At 38.5% G+C, this 20,006-nt stretch overlaps 1 pseudogene; it reads right to left on the bottom strand.

Moving 5' to 3' along the window:
• Positions 1 to 19,222, bottom strand: part of LOC108389318 (matrilin-3 pseudogene) — a 34,121-nt pseudogene extending 14,899 nt beyond the window's left edge.
• Positions 19,223 to 20,006: the final 784 nt, after the last annotated feature.

Genomic DNA, 20,006 nt, shown 5'->3' with positions numbered 1-20,006 from the left:
CATATACACAAACACGATGCTTACATTGATGTCATGTGAACAAAGGAGCAAAACTAATTTGTATCTTCAATTATAATAAATGAATTTATATCTTTCAAATGAAAAAATATTTATCCTCTAAAATTCCACTTATTTTATTTAGGTTTGTGGTTATAATATTTCTTTTGAGCTCTTAAGAATTCAAGAAAACTACTTTGTATTTATATTTATTGGAAAAGAATATTGGTTTGGTAGGAAATACTAATATAGATTATTATTCTGTGTAACACATGTAAGTGAAAAATACAAGATATATGGGTGCAAGAGAAGGAAAACGACAGGTAGAGATGCAAGTCATCAATCGAAAAGATTTATTTAACACTGACTATGGGTCTGACACGATTTTTGATTTTAGCCAAGGTAACACTGAGTCTTAAATAACCATGACCCATAGAGAGCTTAGGTGATGAAGGGCAGAAGATGACAACTGCCCTGAGCTGTAGAGTCAGGCCTGGAGGCTGTGTTTTATCACAGGCCAGCACCTCTGCTGTCAGATACAAATCCAGGCCCCTGTTATTATAAATCACTACAAGTATAAGCTTTCTGGGCTGGGATACTGGCAAATCATCAGAAGCATGAATATTACATACGTTGCTCGAAGAGGCTACTAAGTAAAGTTGGGCAAATCGCAAGTAAGGATGTTGGGACTTCTGACTACATTACCCAGTGTTGACAATGGTGAACATAATGTGAGAGAGTCTGGTCAGTTTTAAGTGAATAAATATGGTAGTCAACTTAGATCTTATCCCAGAGGGGTGCATTTATTGCCACTGATCGACCTGCATTGACACATCATTATCACCCCAAGTCCATAGCGTACATTAGGGTTCACTCTTAATGTTCTTCATTCTATGGATTTGGACAAATGTGTAGTAAACTTGTATCCTTCATTATGGTATCATGCGTAGTATTTTCACTGCCTTAAAAATACTCTGTGTTTCATCTAGTCATCCCTTACCTTCTCTAAATTTTAGAGGATAAATGTTTTATAATTTGAAAGATGCAAATTCACTGGCAACCACTGATCTTTTTGCTTTCTCCAGAGTTTGAACTTTTCCAGAATGTCATATAGTTGGAATTATATAGTATGTCATCCTTTCAGATTGGCTTCTTTCAGTTTGTAATATGCATTTAAGATCTTTCCACATCTTTTGTGACTTGATATCTTATTTCTTTGTACCTGAATAATGTTCCATTGTCTGTATGTACCACAGTTCATTCATCCATTCACCTTTGAAAGATATCTTGGTTGCTTAGAAGTTTTGGCGATTATGAATAACGTTGCTATAAATATCCATGTGTAGGGTTTGTGTAGGGGTAAGTTTTCAAGTCATATAAAAAAATACCAAGGAGATAAATTACTGGATCATATGGTAAGATTATGTTTATTTTTGTAAGAAACTGCCAAACTGTCTTCCAAAGTGGCTGCACTATTTTGCATTCCGACCAGCAGTGAATGAGAGTTCCTGTACCTTCATTGTTGATGATGTTTTACATTTCATCTCATTAGCAGCCATTATGGAAGATTTTCAGACAGGAAATGGCATTAATCATGGGAATAATTAGGTTTGTCTTTAGCAAAATAATTCACACTACTTAGAAAAAAGTTATTAGTATTGTAAGTAATAAGCAAACAGGTATTATTAACAAAAATAAAAAGCAAAATGAACATGTTTGAGTTTTTTCTTGTAATTACCAAAGAAGATGCCAAGGATAATAATTACTGGAGGTTTTCAGATGAAACATATATACTTGAGCTTTATCCAAGCCTTCATAGTGGAGAATTATAGCTAGAGACCCATTAATGTTTGGTCAGTTTTTAGTGTGATGATTTCATAATGTTACACCCTAAAATTTTATGTAAGTGTAAAGATGCTAAGGTATGGCATAAACTTCCTCATCTGCTGCACTACATCAAAGACCAGATATTAGTCCATTTACTTTTTTTTTTTTCCTTTGGCTTAGCTTGTTTGGGTAGTGATATATTCAGAAACAGAGTGACACACTGAACCTCATTTCCAGCCTTTGGTGGTTAAAAAAGGAAAATGCTATTTTATTGAGATCTTTTACCCTCAAAATGTATACCAGGCAATAGCCTAATCTGTCCAGTCAATACAACATAGTTTTAGGGGTATAGAATATTTTTACAAAGTCTGTTTAAGTTTTTCAAGATTTGAACTGTCTTGGACTAAATTAAGGATGGAACTCTCTATTTTCTAGTGAATTGTAGTATGCTAAGGAGTAGTAAATATTGTCTTCTTATAACCTATGCATTCTATTTATTGAGTTGAGTTATTGAGTCCTTTAATTCTACAGAAATATTTGGTGTTTTATTGTGCTTCCTTACACATCCACTGTATGTCTTTATATTTGCCTTTGTAGGGGAGCTAACAAGCAGTAGTAAACTTCTATACCTTTAAAGGAAATACAGTTAATGTGTCAGTTAAGGTCCAACTAGGGTCTGTAAGAATTTAAAACAAGGGAAATTGAATCTAGGTTAGTAATGGAAGAGCTGGGCGGTTATGCAGGAAATCGGAAGAAAACCCAGAGATTAAACAGACAGGAAGCTGATACCACTCCTTGTTGGCAGGCTAATGAGAAGAGCTGAGGTCACTGAAGGCTGCCTGGGGTTCAGGGATGCCGGGAATCATGGCAGGTTTGTCATGTGAGCAGGAGAGAATGCAGGACATAGGGGCATGCAGCGGTTGCTAGAGGCGAAGTACGTGTGGGACAGAGAGAGAGGCTCCTCCCGTTGTCGTGCCCTCTAGTCCTTCCCAGGGTCACCTCCTGGATGACTCCAGGTGGTATCCAGCATTAGTAGGGCCTGCAGGAGCCAGTATTGCTATGAAACAGAAGGGTAGGGGTGAAAGAAGGACAGACAGTCCAAAGATCAGCATAACTCACCACGACTTGGGCATGCTATAGAGTTTGTCCTTTTTCCGTACAAATTGAGGCTAAAATAGATTAATTGGCCTCAGTTCTCTCTTTCCTTCAACTCTATATTCATCATGTGAATAAATAAAGTAAATGAGTCCAAGGCCGATAAAACTCTCCTTATGGGAACATTTACTTTGGGGTTTATATTTTGACATTTTTTTTTTAACTTAAAATTCATGAAGTTTATTTCTGTCTGTCTATATTTAGTTAATTGTGGGATTTTGCAGGCTTTTTAACATTTTGATAATATTAAAAAAAGGAAGCTCTAAAATGATAAAATGTTGTCTAAATATGTGTTCCATGATAATTTGATTATCAAATAGAAGGTTTTTCAGTAATTTATTCTGTAAATGTAAAAATGTCACTAAATTGGAAGCATAATATATGATTCAAGCTACTGATACACCAATATCCTTTAAAAGATAGCTTTACTCCAGGCCTCCTGCTTTATATTGCTTTTCCTTAGCTGTGCACATGGACCTAAAATTTCCTGCCTCCATCTGTTCAGTGGGCATTATCATTCGATACATAGAAAGAAGGTTTAAAAATTTTAACTAGTTAGTCTTTCCAGACTTTAAATGTTTGATCTTTAAATTTAGTTTTTATTCCAACAAACTGCTCTTTCGTGATCATAACACATTTTGATACCATTGCATATAACAAATGGTTCCCCTCTACATTTTTCCAGATCATTTCATTGGTTAACATAATGTGTTTCTCAGACTGGGTTTGGAGCATTCTTCTTAAGCATCCTTGATTGACACATCTAGTCTAAACAGGTATATCACCTTATATTTTGTCACAAAAGGTGGCTTTGGAAACTCAAAGAAGCTTGAGATCTGTTTTATGACTTACAAGGACTCTTCTAGATTGAGATATGTTAATATATACTATAAGCTCTCTTAATCGATGTATGGATATGATGATAGGCCTACTCAAAATACCTGAGAAACAAACAGCTTAGGTATTTTTAGCGGAACAATGTCTTATCTTAGCGGTATCAGAATAAAATCAGATTGTATGGCACAAGCTGAAATGTAATGAAGTGCATCCAAACTTGTAAAAAGTTAAACAACATTAACAGGAAGGACATAGGCAACATCTTTTCTAGTAAAAGAGCAAATCTTCAAACCAAATGTACTATGTCCACAGCAATGTAAAACAGTCTGTAACAGCCCACAGAGCCTCTCCATCCTGGTTGTCATGTGGGCCACATTTAGCTTACAAACCACCACCAGTAAGATGATAGAGTATTTCCTTGCTTTAATCTCCTGTTATATTAGTCTAATCAGGCTTCCAGGGCAAAGCACCACAGACTGGGAGGCTTAAATAAAAGAAATTTACTTCTCACAATTCTGGAGGCTGAGAAGTATCAGATGAAAGTGCTGGCAAAATAAATCTCATTCTGAGGCCTCTTCTCCTGGCTTGTAAGTTGCTGTCATCTTGCTGCATGTTCACACGACTTCCTCGTGTGTGTGTCAGGAGAAAGAGAGCAAGCTGTTGTATCTTCTTATAAAATCATTAATCCCATCACAAGGACCCCACCCTCAAGACTTCATCTAATCCCAAAGGTCCCATCTCCAAATATCATTGCACTGAGGGGCTTCAGCATACGAATTGGGAAGGGGCGGGGGACACAGACATTCATCATATAGCCTTCTGATTATTATTTAGTTTGAACCCATGCCTTCACCCTAGATGAGAAGGAGTTACAGAGACAGGCTTAGCTGAGATCATAATGTATCAGGAGTTTAGGTCTGTGCAGGACAAGGTGGACAGGCCCACATGCTCAGTACATAGAAGTGAAACAGGATATTTTGGAGAATAGAAAATAACAAGCCGAACTGGCTGTGCAGCTGAGTCATCTATCTGAGAAAGGGCATCCAGGCTGGAGGGACATGGTAAGAGTAGAATAGCTAAGAGGTAAGTATCCAAAAGGAGGATGGAGGGAGGAGTCTGAAAAAGTCTCAAAGCCTCTGGAACAAAACCATGGTGATTTTTTATGGCAATGCAGATGATGCTGTTAGGGCTTTATTTTACTTAGACATACATTCAGTGCCATTTGAACTCTGCTACATGGAAAGAATGTTTTAGCTAATATTTTAATCTGCATGGCAGTTCTATGTTTTCTTTTCAATAAATATATTAAACAAATTGACATACAGGATGACATACTATATAATACATTTCATATAGCATCTTGTTTAATTGGAAAATGTATGTTCTCTCTGAATATGAACAACTCTGGGTAAACTATTAAAAGAAAGGTTTTGACTGCAAAGTTAAAGGAGAGAGCAATTAACATAGAGATCACACTATGGAAAATTCTGCTTACTCTGACTGCTCCTTCTTCAAGATGTCATCTTGTGTCAGCCAGAGTGTTAATTTACAAAACATATCCTCCAAATCTCAGTCACCTTAAACACTACAAAGATTCATTTCTTTCTTTTAATCACAGCCTAAATCTAACTAGATTCTTAGTTGGATGACATGGCTCTGCTTTACTTTGTCATTTGGGGATCTAGATTCATTTCATGTAGGGACCATCTTTAAGGGCCTCAGTTTTTTGCTGATTTTTTTGCATCTGACAAAAGAAAAAGAATTATGCAGAATGTACATTGCTGTCAGGTCTGGACATGGCATACATTATTTCCACCCACGTTTCACTAGAACTGTTATCTGAGTTATTCACATGGTCCCATACAACTGCAAGGGTGGCTGGGAAATGGAACCTAAATGTGGGTCAATGTGGCAAAGGCATCAGGGCATAGTTAAGAACATATTTTGTTTCTGCTTTATCTCTATATCATCTCCCTCTACAGCCTTTTCTCCATCAGTGGAGAAGCAGACTGACAACAAAAGACATCCCAAAATATGTTTGTGAGTTTTAACAAATATCTCATAATTTCTAGAATGTGGATTAACTAAAATCTGGACAGTGTACTTTTTGTGTATACAAAGTCAATTTCACATGATTTGGGGCTTGTCTGTGAATGCACCATATGTTCCAGAAACAATAAGTCTGTGTTTAATATGGACTTAGAGAATTGTTGCCAGTAAATTTAAAACAATTCTTGAAGATCCTTAGAATTAGCAGATGTGTTATTATTTGAGAGCTTTAGTTACAGTTCTTCATGGTTGTTTGTTTGTTTATCATATGAACATTGTTTTTCTTGTAAATCCATATTTTAATAGATGGAAGCATTTATGCACTGGATTCAAGGAAGAACCTGAGTGGTTTTTTGGGAGAAAGCCTTAGTGCTACTAACACTGAGTAATAATGTATTGGGGAAGAATCTTTCAAATTCTTTAGGTTAAAAGTTGGCCATAATCATCAAAGCTGTTATATAATGTCTTTTACTGTGTGTCACAAGGAAGAAACAGCATCTTCACTTATTTCATAACTCTAGAGTTGTAATCTCCATTGTGGTGCCCATTACCACATGGAGCTATTTAAATGTAAATTCATTAAAATTAAATAGAGTTAAAATTTTAATTACTTGGTCACTCTAACCACATGTCAAGCACTCAATAGCCATAAGTAGCTTGTGGCTACTGTCTTGGACAAGGCAGACACAAAGCATTCCATAACCATTGCTATTGGGTAGCAGTGGTCTAGAAACATGGCCTGTCAACCCACAGCCAGGTGAGAAACAAAGAAATCAGATTGGGGTGAATATTCACAGCAAGCAAGGAACACTTGCCTGTTACTATTCCCCCTTTTTTCCTCATTCATGAACAAATCCGAATCTGTTCAGTACATTAAAAAAAAACAAGTTTATTTATTGGGTGTTTGCTTTGGTGACTGGAGGATGGTGGCAAGCTCATTGGGACTTTTAGTTATTCTTTGCCCTAGCACAAAAACCATTAAACATATTCAAAAGAAAGCCACTCTGTTTGGCATGAAAGGGCATAATAAATTAAGCACATAGCAATCTGACATATAATACTTAAAATAGCAAAATATGTTGATAAACTCTTGATATATGACATAAAAGCCAATCAACAAGGCTGCTAAAGCTTTCTTTTTTCTCCCCTGCCCCTTCCCATCTACCCTCTCATGTCCCTTTTTGGTTTTTTTTTTGGTTTCTGGAACAGTCAATGTTTTTTTTTTCCTACAAGCTAACAAGTTTGATGTGGCCCTGTGTCTTATTCCCTTCCAGGCTTGCAGCTGTTTTGGCAACAGAAGAAAAAATCCCCGTAACAAATCAAATAAAAGCCCTTTCTGTGAAGAGGAATTGAAAACAGCAGGCCTCAAAGAGGACTGCACATGAGATGCCCTGTTCTGGCTTTCAACGCAACTCAGATCAGAAACACATTACCATAATCCGAAACAGCCCACCGCTAACACAAGACAGATGGTGGGTAATAACCCGTGCATCATTAATAAATAAATTCCAGAATTAAAGGCTTTACAAAGTATGACAACATTATCTGGGCACAATTACTGCCCCTCTCCCACCTCCAACATCATTTCAGGGTGTTACGGGCTGTGCTAAGGTTTTTCTGCCACCCCCGCCCGCCCCCAATTCCATGGGTCTGAAGGAACTTTAAACACGGCACAAGTTTTAACCAGATGAAAGCTATCTCAGTGTGCAGGACAGGTCTGAAACTCCATAAGGGAAAAACAAAAGAGCTGCCAAAGGGTAATAGCTCCCATGTTCTGCCGCTGGATCGGCCCACAGTGGTTTATTGCACTGCCCTCCTCAGTGGGCCTCACCCTTTCTGGTACGCCTCTGTGCCTCCAGTACACTATCCACTTCAAGCAAGAATTTTGGCATCAGGTTTGCCACAAAGCTGAAAGATATATGTGTGATTTCTCAGCTTTCCTTTTGCAAACGATACCATCTGTCTCTTCTCTCTCAGCTCCCTCCACCAAGGGGGAAAGAAAAAACAATCTTTGATTAGACTGAAAAAACTGAAAGGGGGAGAGAGACAGAGAGTTAGCGAGTGAGGGAGAGACAGAGAGAGAGGGAGAGACAGAGAAAGAGGGAGAGACAGAGAGAGAGAGAGACAGAGAGAGAATGAATTTTAACTCTGTAAGTGTTAAAAACTAGAAGGGAGGAGAATTCAGATGCTCAAAGGCCCCAGTTTTGCTTGACTTTTTTATGTTTGTTCAATGGGATAATGTTATTCCCACAGGCTGTGAGGAGTGTAGGAATGTAGCAGAGGACTGGGCAGGCCTCTGGGTGATCCTCTCTGGGCTTCTCCAGGGTTCTGCAGCATTTCTACAAAGCCTAGCCTGTGTCTTTTGTTGTATACCATCACCAGCCAAAAAGCAAGCATGGTGCTGACCATAAATTCCAGAGAAATACAGGCTTTAGTAGTTGAAATATCAAGTTTGAGTCCCCCTCATATAAAATCATGTATTCCTCTTCAACGATGGACAATTTGAGCATTTTTTGTTAAATATATCAGTAGTATGTTTTTAATGAAAGAGATGCACTATTTTGCATCACCTCACTTGGTGGGTAAAGTGCTAGGGACAGAAAATACAGTGCATTCTAAATTGGCTAATTCCAGATTACTAGAAAGCCAAGGGTAAGTTATCTCCATGGCACCACCAGTGACCCAGGTGGTCAGTCATATGGATGTGATTTACAGTCTCTGAGCATAGAATTGTTTCTCCCAGTCCAGTGCCATTTGTGGGGGACCGTGTGGGAAGGAAAAAGAAATTTCTCCTTGGAATAGCTGTCCCTTTTCTTTTGGCACACAGAGAGTTTTCCTTCCACTTAGACACACACTCATGAATGCTGTAAAGTCTGCAAGCCTTTCCTGATTAGCATCTAAATCCTTTGCCTCTATCTCTTCCTCTTTCTCAAACTTAAATCAATATTTTTATGTGTACATATGTATCTACTTTCTCTTAATTGACTGTGTGTTTATCTTATTTCCTCCATTAAATTGTGAGATTCCTGAGGGTAAAAACCATGTCTAATCTATGCTCTAAATTCCCCTTAGCACCGGGTACAGAATGCTGCGCTCAAACTAAATGAAATCACAGCTCAGAGAGAAACGCCAGGGCCCCTGGCAGTGTGTCTCGGATGGAGTCCATGAGTTCCAGGTGAGTCTTTTCCGAGGCGGCTTTTCTTTGAGCCCTCTCCAGCTTTCCCTGGGAACAGCTGCTGAGGGATGGTCAGAAGGAGGTAAGTTAAACTTTAATTGGTTCCTGAGGTATGCAATTTCCTTTATGATCTGAACTTGATGGAGGGGATTTTAAATGGATTCTGATATTGAATCCGGATCCAAAGAATGGAGAAAAAATATTGACCAATAGACTTACTAAAAATGGCATATTCTGTAAAAGTAAAGATTAGCTCCAGAAATTCTTGGTCTGTTTCCAATTTTGTGACTTCTGATATCACATTTGATAATCTCTCTCTTCTGTCTTGTGGTAATTCCTGAGCAGGATGATTTACTAAACTATCATTTTATCATCATCGTTATTATCTAGGTGAAATAGGTAATCAATAAACTTCTATTTGCTCACTTTAAAGTATAATCTGTGGTTTGAAGTTGGTTAACCAGATTTAACTCGTGCTCTCTGGAGTTTTAAGTATAAAAAACAAATTCGGCACATGCATACATTACAACTGTGAAAAAACAATGTAACTGCACACTTGTATAGCTTGGATTGTTTTTACTTTTAAATGTCACAAAGAGAAAAATTGATCATGTAATAGATTTTTGATAGTCAAGAAATTCTTTTCTAGGAAATTAAGGGGTGGTTATGTTCATTAACTAATGAATAATTATAGGTACCAGGCATCACTTGGGGTACAGCAATGAGCAGATCGTGAAGTGATAGAGCAGAAGAAATCAGAACAGTGGGCTGGCTGGGCAAAGAGGATAGGGTGGGTAGATTTACTTAGATAAATTAGATGGAGAAGCAGAGGATGATAGGCACTGTTGTGAGACCAGGCAGAGGAATCAAGAACACAGAATGATCTACAAATCTGAACTAGTGCAATGAAGAGACTACATACTTAGCCCAGGGTATCTCTAGAGATGGAGACTATTGGGTTTGTCACCTCTCTGACAAATTTCCAGCCACGGTGTTAGTAGCTATTCAGTTTTCTGTATGTCTGCCCCTAGAGCACGTAGATCAGTTTAATAAACACTTGTGAAATTTTGAGTGCCTCATCTTCCACATCTGTAAAATGGGGGAAAATTCTATATATAACAGGGAATTTTGAGGATTAGATGAAATTGTACATGTAAAACTGTCCTCTGCATGTACCTAAAATGGCCCAGGAAATTTATTAAGCACTTAATAAATTTTAGCTCTTATTCTTACCAGTTTATTCAGTTAGACACTCTAGGTAAAAAAAAAGTTCATTCTCCCTGCCATCTGGAAGCTTACAATCCAGGGGGAAGATCAATGCAGGAAAATGATCTTTGTATGATGTGGTAAGTGGTACCTGTATTCATTCATTCAGAGAAATTTACTGATACCTACTCCATGCCAAGCAGTCATAGTACTACATCCTGAATAGGCATGATGAGGAAAAGGTAAGGTTTCTGCCTTCATTGATTTGACAGTTTGGTGGGGAAAAGGAAGATTAATACAAGTCTGAAGATATAAAATCCAAGTTATAACTGCATATATGTTCCATGAAGAAAAGCTGTTTCAAGGAGAGTGTTCAGTTATTTGTTATATATGCAGAGTGGTCAAGTGAGGTAAGAATTTGAACCGTTCCTTCAACTGATGACTTGTTAATAATTACAGATCCTTCTTTGTAAGAGCGATTTGCCAAGATAGCTGGTGGTAGAAGCTTGATTGAAAGGAGCTGAAGAAGCAGAAGAGATAAAGTGGAAATCCCAATTCTGCCTTCGGTACACCTTTAAGAGATAAGGTAGAGACATGCCCAGGGTGCTCTGGAAACCCGGAGGAGAAGGATTTAACCCAGCCTGTGGGTTTAGAATCAGTCTCCTGGAGTACCTGACATCTGACCTGAAAATCATGAAGAATGAGTTATGCATGTAAAGAAGAATGAAGAAGATACTGTAAGTAGAACCAATAGCATCACTAAATTCAGATATATATGTGTAGGCTGATCCACAATATGTCCAGACTTGATCACTGTCGAAGGTATGACCTGTATTGTTGGCTTAAGTTACCTTAAATGTAATTCTAGTTTGCTTTGCTAAGTAAACAACAGGTTTGTTGCCTAAGTCATCAATTGCCATAATAATGCTACCTAACTAATAACCACATGACCAAGGACTTAACTAATAACCACATGACCAAGGACAGAACAGTAAACACATTTTCTGTTCTCAAGTCCATGGGTCATCTCAGCCATCTTGATCTGGGCCTCGCTTGGCTAATCTCAGCTGGCCGTCCTTCTTCATGACTGGTCAACTGTGAGCTGGCCATGGCCTGGCTCATCTAACATGGCTTCACTTGGAATGCCTCAGCTCTTCTCCAGGGGGGTCCCTCACACTTCAGCAGACTAGTCTGAGTTTGTTTCCATGAAGGTGGCAGAGTTTCAACAGACTGAGTGGAAATGTGAAAAGCCTGTTGAGCCCTAGGCTGGGAACTGGCATGCTGTGACTTCCATGGCTTCCTATTAACCAAAGTATGTCATGTGGCCAGCCTGGAACTAAGGAGTGGGGAAGTAGATTCCATCCCTTAATGAGACTTCCTTTCAAGTAATATTTCAAAAGGTGTGGATATGGAAAGAGTGGACAATAAGAACCATTTTGCAACAAGTTTATTTCATTGATAATTAATGCTTTTGGATTGTAATCCCTTAGAAATCCCTCTTAAAAAATTGACATTTAAATAATTCATATTGAGATATTTTGCTTGTCAGAGTGTATTTAGCATATTGCTAGCTAGCTAACTAGATTTCTGGAGATTAACAACCTCAACCCTACTTCTTGCCAGTCTTTTAAGTATAGACATAAAGTGGTATGAGTTGAAGAGTGAACTTTTTGCTCTTTTCTAGCTAGTTACTTCTATGCTCCACCCTTTTACCACCCACCCTGGAGAGGACAACCTGCTAACTTTGTGTGTTTACAGGTAGTGTTTGGGTCACAAATCTATCTGGTGTGAAAGGTAGAGGGTCTCAAAGAACCAAAATCTAGGTTCCAGCCTACCTTTTGTGATTTTTGTTTCCCACTTCCTATAGTAAACAGATCCCAAGGGTCCAGTTCATCAGTTCTCTCTCTTTCCCAAATCTACTTTACTAAAATTGACTTAGAGTTTGAACCAGACTGTGCTCTGAAACCTGGCCCTTTCCTTGGGATTTCAGGTTGAGATGTGGAAAGTACAGTGGTCTAGATGGATGGAAATGAAGCCATAATTGGGCCTTAAGTTCAAAGTCTCTGCCAATAAGCTGACTTTTACCAAACAGTCCCATACAAGGGTGTTTGCGTTCTGGCCCAGATATTAATGAAGTGTTTCTTTAATTCTCCTTCTGGTAATATTGTTGTGTGAGATTCTCTCAGGAATCTCACCATAATGCCTAAAAGCCTCCAGGAATTTGAGCTTCCCGGAAGTGATGTAAATAAGGTTGTCAGTTGAAGTATGTAGGAAATAGTAGAGAGAGAAACAAAATGAAAGATAATGTTCACATTAGAAAACTTCTTCATCCAGTGATAACTTGCTGATATCAGTGTGTAGAAATCTGGTTAGAATTTTTCATCATTTCTTTTTGTACAGTTTCATGCTATCTTATATTTCCTTTGAAGCTTCCTAAACTTAAAAACATGGGAGATAAAATTGAAGAAAAAACTGTTTCCGTGAATTTCCCCTTATTCCAGCCAAAAACTCTGAGGCCTGCCTTGACCCTATTTGATGACATCTCCAGGGACTGACAGATGGAATCATTCTCTGTCCCTTGACATTTCTGTGATGTGGCCTGGGAAGTTAGAATGTTCTAGGCAAAGTCTACAAGTTTCCAGTATCAGTATTTTCTGAATAAAGGCAACATGAGTCTATTGTAATCACCAGATGAGTCATTTCTTCAATTAATCTCCATTTGTGATTCTTATTCATTTTAGGAAAATAGAAAGAAAAAGAAAAGGACAAAAGGATTGAAAGTTTGCATGTTATCAGGATAGGATGGGAGCTGGTTGGAATTCCTTTTTAAAATAACTAATTTAAGCTGAGCTGTCACAATATGAGGAATAAATAAAAAACAGGAGAGTATAAGGAAGACTATTATGACAACTATATACCAGCATTCTATCATATTTAGGAATGCCCACTAAATAAGGTGGATAGGACTAAAGTTATACACTAAAGAGGTGACTTTAAAATATGATTGAGAGTGAGGGGCACTAAGCTATTAAGAAGCCCTGTTTTCTATCATCAGAACATTATATTAATTTCAAAAGGTAAAACTAATATGCAAAACCATTTTCTGGAGTAAGAATTTTAGATGATGCATTAGAATTATAAAGGTACTTAGAATAGCATCTAGCACAGAGTGAATGCTTAAAAATTTTTCATTATAGGGCAAATCAAAAAAAGACAAGAAAAAATGTGAAGATCATAGGCTACCAGGACAAGATGGTGGCCTGTTCACAACTGTTAGCACTAAGAGGAAATTGGTAATTACATCTGTCTGTTTTGTCTCAACATTTTTCAGCCTCCTGTTGGAAGAGCGAGCTTCAGCCCCCAAATTAGTTAAACTGTATTCAAATATATTGATCCTGAGCACTTTGGGGTCAGCACAGAGAAATACCTTGGTGTTAGATTGAGGGAAGGGAATGAGCAGCAGGGGGAGGGGGAGAAAAAGACATAGTTTAGTAAACTGCACTGTGAATTTGGCATGGAAAAATGTATTATCTTATTTAGTTACATGCAGTATTGACAAGGGAGGTCAAATAAAAGGAAAAATATTATGGCTCAAAACAATTCAACACACTCACCCTTTGGGAAAATGAGCTTTTGTCTTCCTTTAGGAACCGACAGTTAGTGAGGCCAAGGAAATCTAAATTTTACTTGATTCCTAGTCCACCTGATCTTTCCTTGATGGATTTAGTAAGAACTGGCTAATGGCAGATTATAATTTCAATCTTCGCTGCAATTTTGGAAACTAACTAGGGGAAAGAAGGCCAAAACTAATCTTTCAAGACTTGTGAAGAAAATAAAAGAGGAAACTTGGCTCAACTGTGTCCTGCAAGCAGATGTTTTGATTGGCAACTAGCTAGGCAAGGGAAAAGATGTTTATTGAAGAAAATATTCGTAGGTGGAGGCTTTTTGAGCTTCCCAAAGTTTTGTGTTAAGGAAATTTATAACTTGCTACTTTCATCTGAAAGTAGGCTCGCAATTTCAAGTTGTCACACTTTATAGGTGACGCCCTAATCTACCCTTTACTGTTGATTTGAAGAGATTAATGGTATCAAAGGGTGGTTGATTGCCTGGAACCACCTTCTATAATTGTTATCAGTCCCACAAACATTCCAGAATAATCAGTTCAAATAAATATATAATCATGCTTGCTATGTAAATACCCAGCTACTCATGTCTTCACAATAACATAATGATGTTTCTTAATGTAAAGCTGCCACTACCAACTCCAAATTCCTGTTGAGTTACACATTGCTAATTGTTCCTCTGACACCCCAGCCAATATAACAAAAAAATCTTCATCATCTTTCTGCCTCAAATATCTCAGATAAACTTCTCTCCTTGATTTTGCTTCTGTCATAGTTGGCTTCTTATTCTCCCACGCATTCAGGACATCTAATTCCTTGTCTTTTTTACATCTTCCTTCTCACAACTCTTGTCATCAGTTGATTGCCAAATCTTAGAAAATTTGTATTTGTAATCGTTAGCATTTTTCTTGTTCTGCCTTCATGTGCTCCCACTATCCTAGGTCAGTCAGATGAATGCTACCCTGCTCGACTGAAATATTCTAATTGCAGTTTTCTAATCACATTTTCCCCACTGTCATGTATATATACTACAAACTACTGTCAATGATTTATCATTCCTTCACTCAAAAAATTTAATGAATTCCCTTGAAGGATGACGTGCTCCCCTCAAATTTGGGGAATTTGAGGCCAGACAGCTCCCTTCAAATTCTGTCTCTGCCACTTTTTAGCTATGTTCTCTCAGGCAAATAACTTAATTCTCTAAGCTGCCTGTTTCTCCATCTCTACAATAGAGGTGATAATTATTATTTAAGCCAGTTACATATCAGTTTCTCTGTATAAACAGACTTCTCATATTATCTTGAATTCTTTCCACCTCCCTGTAAGGTAAATATCATTATTACCATTTTAAGAATGGAAAGACTGTGGCTCAGATAGTAAGTGAATTGCCTAGCATTGTAAGACTATGTGTTTCCACTATTTTCAAAGAATATAACTTTAAATGGACCACTTCCTTCCTCCTGCCAAAGGCAAGATGGATTAGAATAATTATTTGAGGATGATGACTTAGGGAATATAAAAATATTCAAATATGTTTTTCTAAATTATTTGCTGATGACAAGGAGCCACTAACTCCTATTGCCAGACATGTTCAGGAGTGCTTGCACCGTGCGTGTGCTTCCATGCCCAGCTCCTTCCCTCACAGAGCTATTGAGGGTCGGGCTTAGGAACTCATGGTTGGACCTATACCTCTAATTCATCTACAGTTGATTGAACAGAGATGCACTCAGGACCAGGCAGCGTAAGATTTATTTTTAAAGATTTTGAACTAAGAAGACACCAAGAATTTATAGTCAGTCAATTATGGGAAACCAAGTGAACACTGGGAAATACATGAAACAGAAGAAGGAGAGAGAGAGAGAGAGAGAGAGAGAGGGCTAAGAATCACTCATTTGTGGAATATAACAACAAAGCAAAACTGAAGGAACAAAACAGCAGCAGACTCACAGAGTCCAAGGGACTAGTGGTTACCAAAGGGAAGACGGTGAGGGGGAGGTGAGTGGGTGGGGTGGGGAGGGAAGGAGAAGGGGATTAAGGGGCACTATAATTAGCAATCACAATAAAGATAGGTCAGTGGGAAGGCACTACAGCACGGAGAAGACAAGTAATGACTGGAGAGTATCCCCCTACTATCCCGCGGAGGGGAGGGCGGAGGACTTGGTAATACGGGTGAAGGTTGAAACCACATTGTTGTTCATGTGAAACCTTCATAAGATTGCATGCCAATGACACTTTAATTTAAAAAAAATGCAATGTAAAGAGATGTTGCCTTAACTTCTAATGGCTTGTAAGTTCCTAGCTGCAACATTTCTTTGGACTTTCTGTGAGAACCTTCCTTGTTCTTCCAAAGTAAAGAGTTTTACTTGGGGCTTAGAGTGAATTTCTATTGTTTGCAACTGAATGAGCTCTGCTTTATTTAGCTTTTCACAAAATCACTTCAAGAACTATGGTCTACATTTTCCTTCCCCAATCCTACCCCCATCTTATTCTCTACATATATCCAGAGTGACCTTCAAAAAGTATAAAAATATGAATGTTCTCTGTCCTGCTTGAAATCATGCATTAGGAATCCTATTTCACTTGGAATAAAATCTCAGCTCTTCAGCAAGGCCAACAAGAGCCCACCTGGTCAGGTACTCGGGTGTCTGTCTGACCTCCTCTTACACCATCTTTCCATCCCAGATTTGTACCATCCCTGTCGGTATTGCTCCAGCTTCCCTAGCAGGCTCAGTGCCTTCTGCCAGGGAACCCTTGCACTCTGTTTCTCTACAACTAAAATATTTCCCCAGGTTCATTCCTTCTAACCACGAATTTCTAAATGTGAACCTCATGAATCAAATATATGTTTTAGAGTTTGGTAGACATTGCCAAATTCTTTATTATAGTATTTAACAATTTACCACCAAAATATGAGAATGTCAGATGCCAACACAAATATTCAGTGTCCTAAACATTGCTGATCTATAGCTCAAGTATTTTTATGTTTCCTTATTTTCCATCAGATAACCACAATTACCCTCCCACAGCCACCTTCCCTTCAGTTTCTTCTACAACCCATACTTTCACTTCCGGTCCTTCGCAGAGATTAGCCCCTTTTTTCCTAGAGCATACTTATATCACTAACTCCCACCTTTCCCCTCACAGCACCTTACCTCTCTAATTCATACCAATCCTTCCTTCCTCAGCTCAGGGGTCTCTCCTCTACAAACCCTTCTCTGACACAGCTTTGTTTTAGAGGTGTCCCCAGACCATCCTGTATGTCATTACCATATAATCATCATATGGAGCTTGAGTGTCCACATGAATTCTCTGGAGCCCATAGTGGCCCACAGGTGCCATGAGGGCAGGGAGAGTGGTCTTGTTCACTGTTGTCTCCCTAGCACCTAACCCAATGCCAGGTAGATTTGGAGAGTTTGATAATTTTCTCCCACTGTACAGTTCATCGTGAGTTCCCATATTCACTGCTACTGAAACCTGGAGACTGGCAAGAGAATGCCAACAGTAGCCACATGTGCTGAGTACTTTCTATGTGTAGGGCATCTGTCCAACCTCCTTATATGTACCACCTCCTAAGTCCTCATGCCAACCCTACAAAATAGGTTCTCTTAGGATTTCCACTTTAGAGATGAGAAACTGAGCTGTAGAGAGGCTGAGGGATTTTCCCATGTTCTCACAAATGGTCGAGGAGCTGCCCGATGAGCCTGGGCAGCACCAATCCAGAGCCTGGGTTCTTTAGCCATCATTCTTATGTTGTCTTTGGGTGAAACAAATGCATAATTTGTTGAAAATATGTTCTGGTGATTGCTTGGGGTAGGAGCTCCTCAGGGTTATATTCCAATTGCTGCTTTGGGCCCATCCCAATCCCGGGATTGGAAGCATCAGGGTTACCTGCTTCTGCAATGCACTCCCTGTAAAACAGGCTTCCATCCACGTCTCCCAAACTCCTCTGTGGCCAGAGATTCCCTATCGGGGCCTTATTAGACATTGAAGAAACAGTGTGAGGAAAAAATGTCCCTTGTTTGCTCACAAGGGAAAGTTTCAAGTCTCTATGGCAGTTGGAGGCCTTGGCTGAATAAGAAAGAAATGACCATAAGCAGAATCCATAAGCTGTTATCTCGGACATATTCCAAAATCTCTCAGCCTAACACATAATAGTTGTGCAATAAATAATATTGAATGATAAAATCAATCAATGGATTTTATAATTCTTCATAGTTCTCAAGGTGCTGTGGCTTCAAACAACTTCAATTCTTAACCTTAATATCACATCACAGCAATTAAGTTATCTAGGTGGTATTTTTGTTTCCCTTTTGGCTTTTGATTCTTCCACTTTTATGTTACTATCACTGTAGTATTGATATACTTATGATAATCAAATGCCTTAAAGTGTTTTACCATGTGTGGGAGAGGGGAAAGAGAGAGAGGGAGTCAGTTTTATAGACAATTACTATTCCATAGAAATATGAATCACATATGTAGCTTTAATCTAGTAGCCGCATTTTACAAATAAAAAGAAATTACTTTTTGAAGTTGTTTTAATAATATATTTCATTTATCCAAATATATCCACAATTTCCATGCAATCAATGCCAAACTTATTAATGAGAAACATTACATTTTTTTCTTAGGAAGCCTTCAAGGTCCACTGTTGATTTTACCCTTACAGCACATCTCATTTCAATTAGAAGTTCTTCTGTTGCATTGGTCACATTTGAAGTGCTCAGTAACCAAACACATGTTGGCTAGTGGCACCTTATTGGATAGTACAATCGCAAATATTTGTGAAAGTAACTTTGCTCCATGCTAGCAGAGATGCAGAAGTATGATGAAGAGCTATTGGCTTTGAAAAGTGTACTCTTTCTCCCTGGTTCATAGAACAAAAAAAAAAATGGGAAGAAGGTATTCAGCATAATGATCTTAACAATTCAAGTGTGGTTTACCATCTAGTGGAGGCCAGCAACCGCAGTAAATGGGAACATTCTGGGTATCTCTGATGCTTGGAGCAAGAACTGTCCATACTTGGCACACAAGCTGGATTCCCACAGCGAGGAGAGATGGAAAACAAGAACACTGCTTGTCCCAGTAAGTGGGACTGAAGCAACGATCTGTGAAATGGTGTCCTGGAAACTCCATCCCAGGTGCCCCCACTGTAATTGTTTTTAAAATGGTGGTGAAGCAAAGAGTATTTTGCAAATCTTTTCCTAACCACCCACTGGAAAATGTGAAGGCAGCCATTGCCTGCTGCAAACAGAGAGCACATCAGTGCCAGACTGCAGCACCCACCTGCAGGTACCTGAAGTTTCCAGCAAGTGGGCTCTTTGGCCTGCAGCTGGAGTGGAGAAGTGGCCTTCATTGTAATCTAGCTAATAACCTCTAAATCTTTGACTGATAAATTTGTAATAAAGTAATGACTTGGGGGTCTTGATAGGGTTACCGCACATCCTGTATCAAACCACAGAGCCCAGTATCTACACTTTCTGTCCGGCATCTGGTTTTGCTATTACTAGTGGGTGTCCAGAGTTGTTGATCCAGAAAATCTCTGGTAGTGAAATATGTCCCCTGCCTCTGTTGGAACATTTGGAAATGGTCTTTAGAAATGGTGCCATGAAGGCAAGAAGATTATGCAGATTCCTGCTTTTGTCTCAATAATGTGAGATTTGAAAAATAGTATTTATTTTTCACTTCTCTTTAATGGGAATGATTCAATGCTGGTAAATAAATCATGGAAACTGCAGCTCAGAAAAACCTCAGCTGCCACTGAGGTTGTCTGTGTCTTAAACAGTAAAGAAGCAATCTGCAAACAGGCTCTCAGCTTCTGCAACTAAGACTGCTAGTGATGGAAAATAAATGATCTTCGTAAAGAAAACTGTCTCATTTTATGAGTACAATTCCTAGTCTTTAACTCTCAATCCCACTGAAACTAAACGCAAATCTGTTATTCCTAAATTTCCTTCTATTTTTTTTTCTAGTTGAAAGTTTTAGAGACTTTATTTAAAACAGCATCATCCACATGACACTGATTAAAATATTTGGACTCCAACCCTCCCCAAATAGACTTTTTCCCTAAGTTTAATTTCACATTTCCCTCAGCTATTATTAAATGTGATTTTCATACCACTCAGTGGTCATCTGAGCAT

The sequence above is a fragment of the Manis javanica genome, chromosome 2 (assembly GCF_040802235.1).
Source record: "Manis javanica isolate MJ-LG chromosome 2, MJ_LKY, whole genome shotgun sequence".
NCBI lineage: Eukaryota > Metazoa > Chordata > Mammalia > Pholidota > Manidae > Manis > Manis javanica.
Note: the sequence above shows the minus strand (reverse complement) of the source record. Positions and strands in the feature narration are given on the sequence as shown.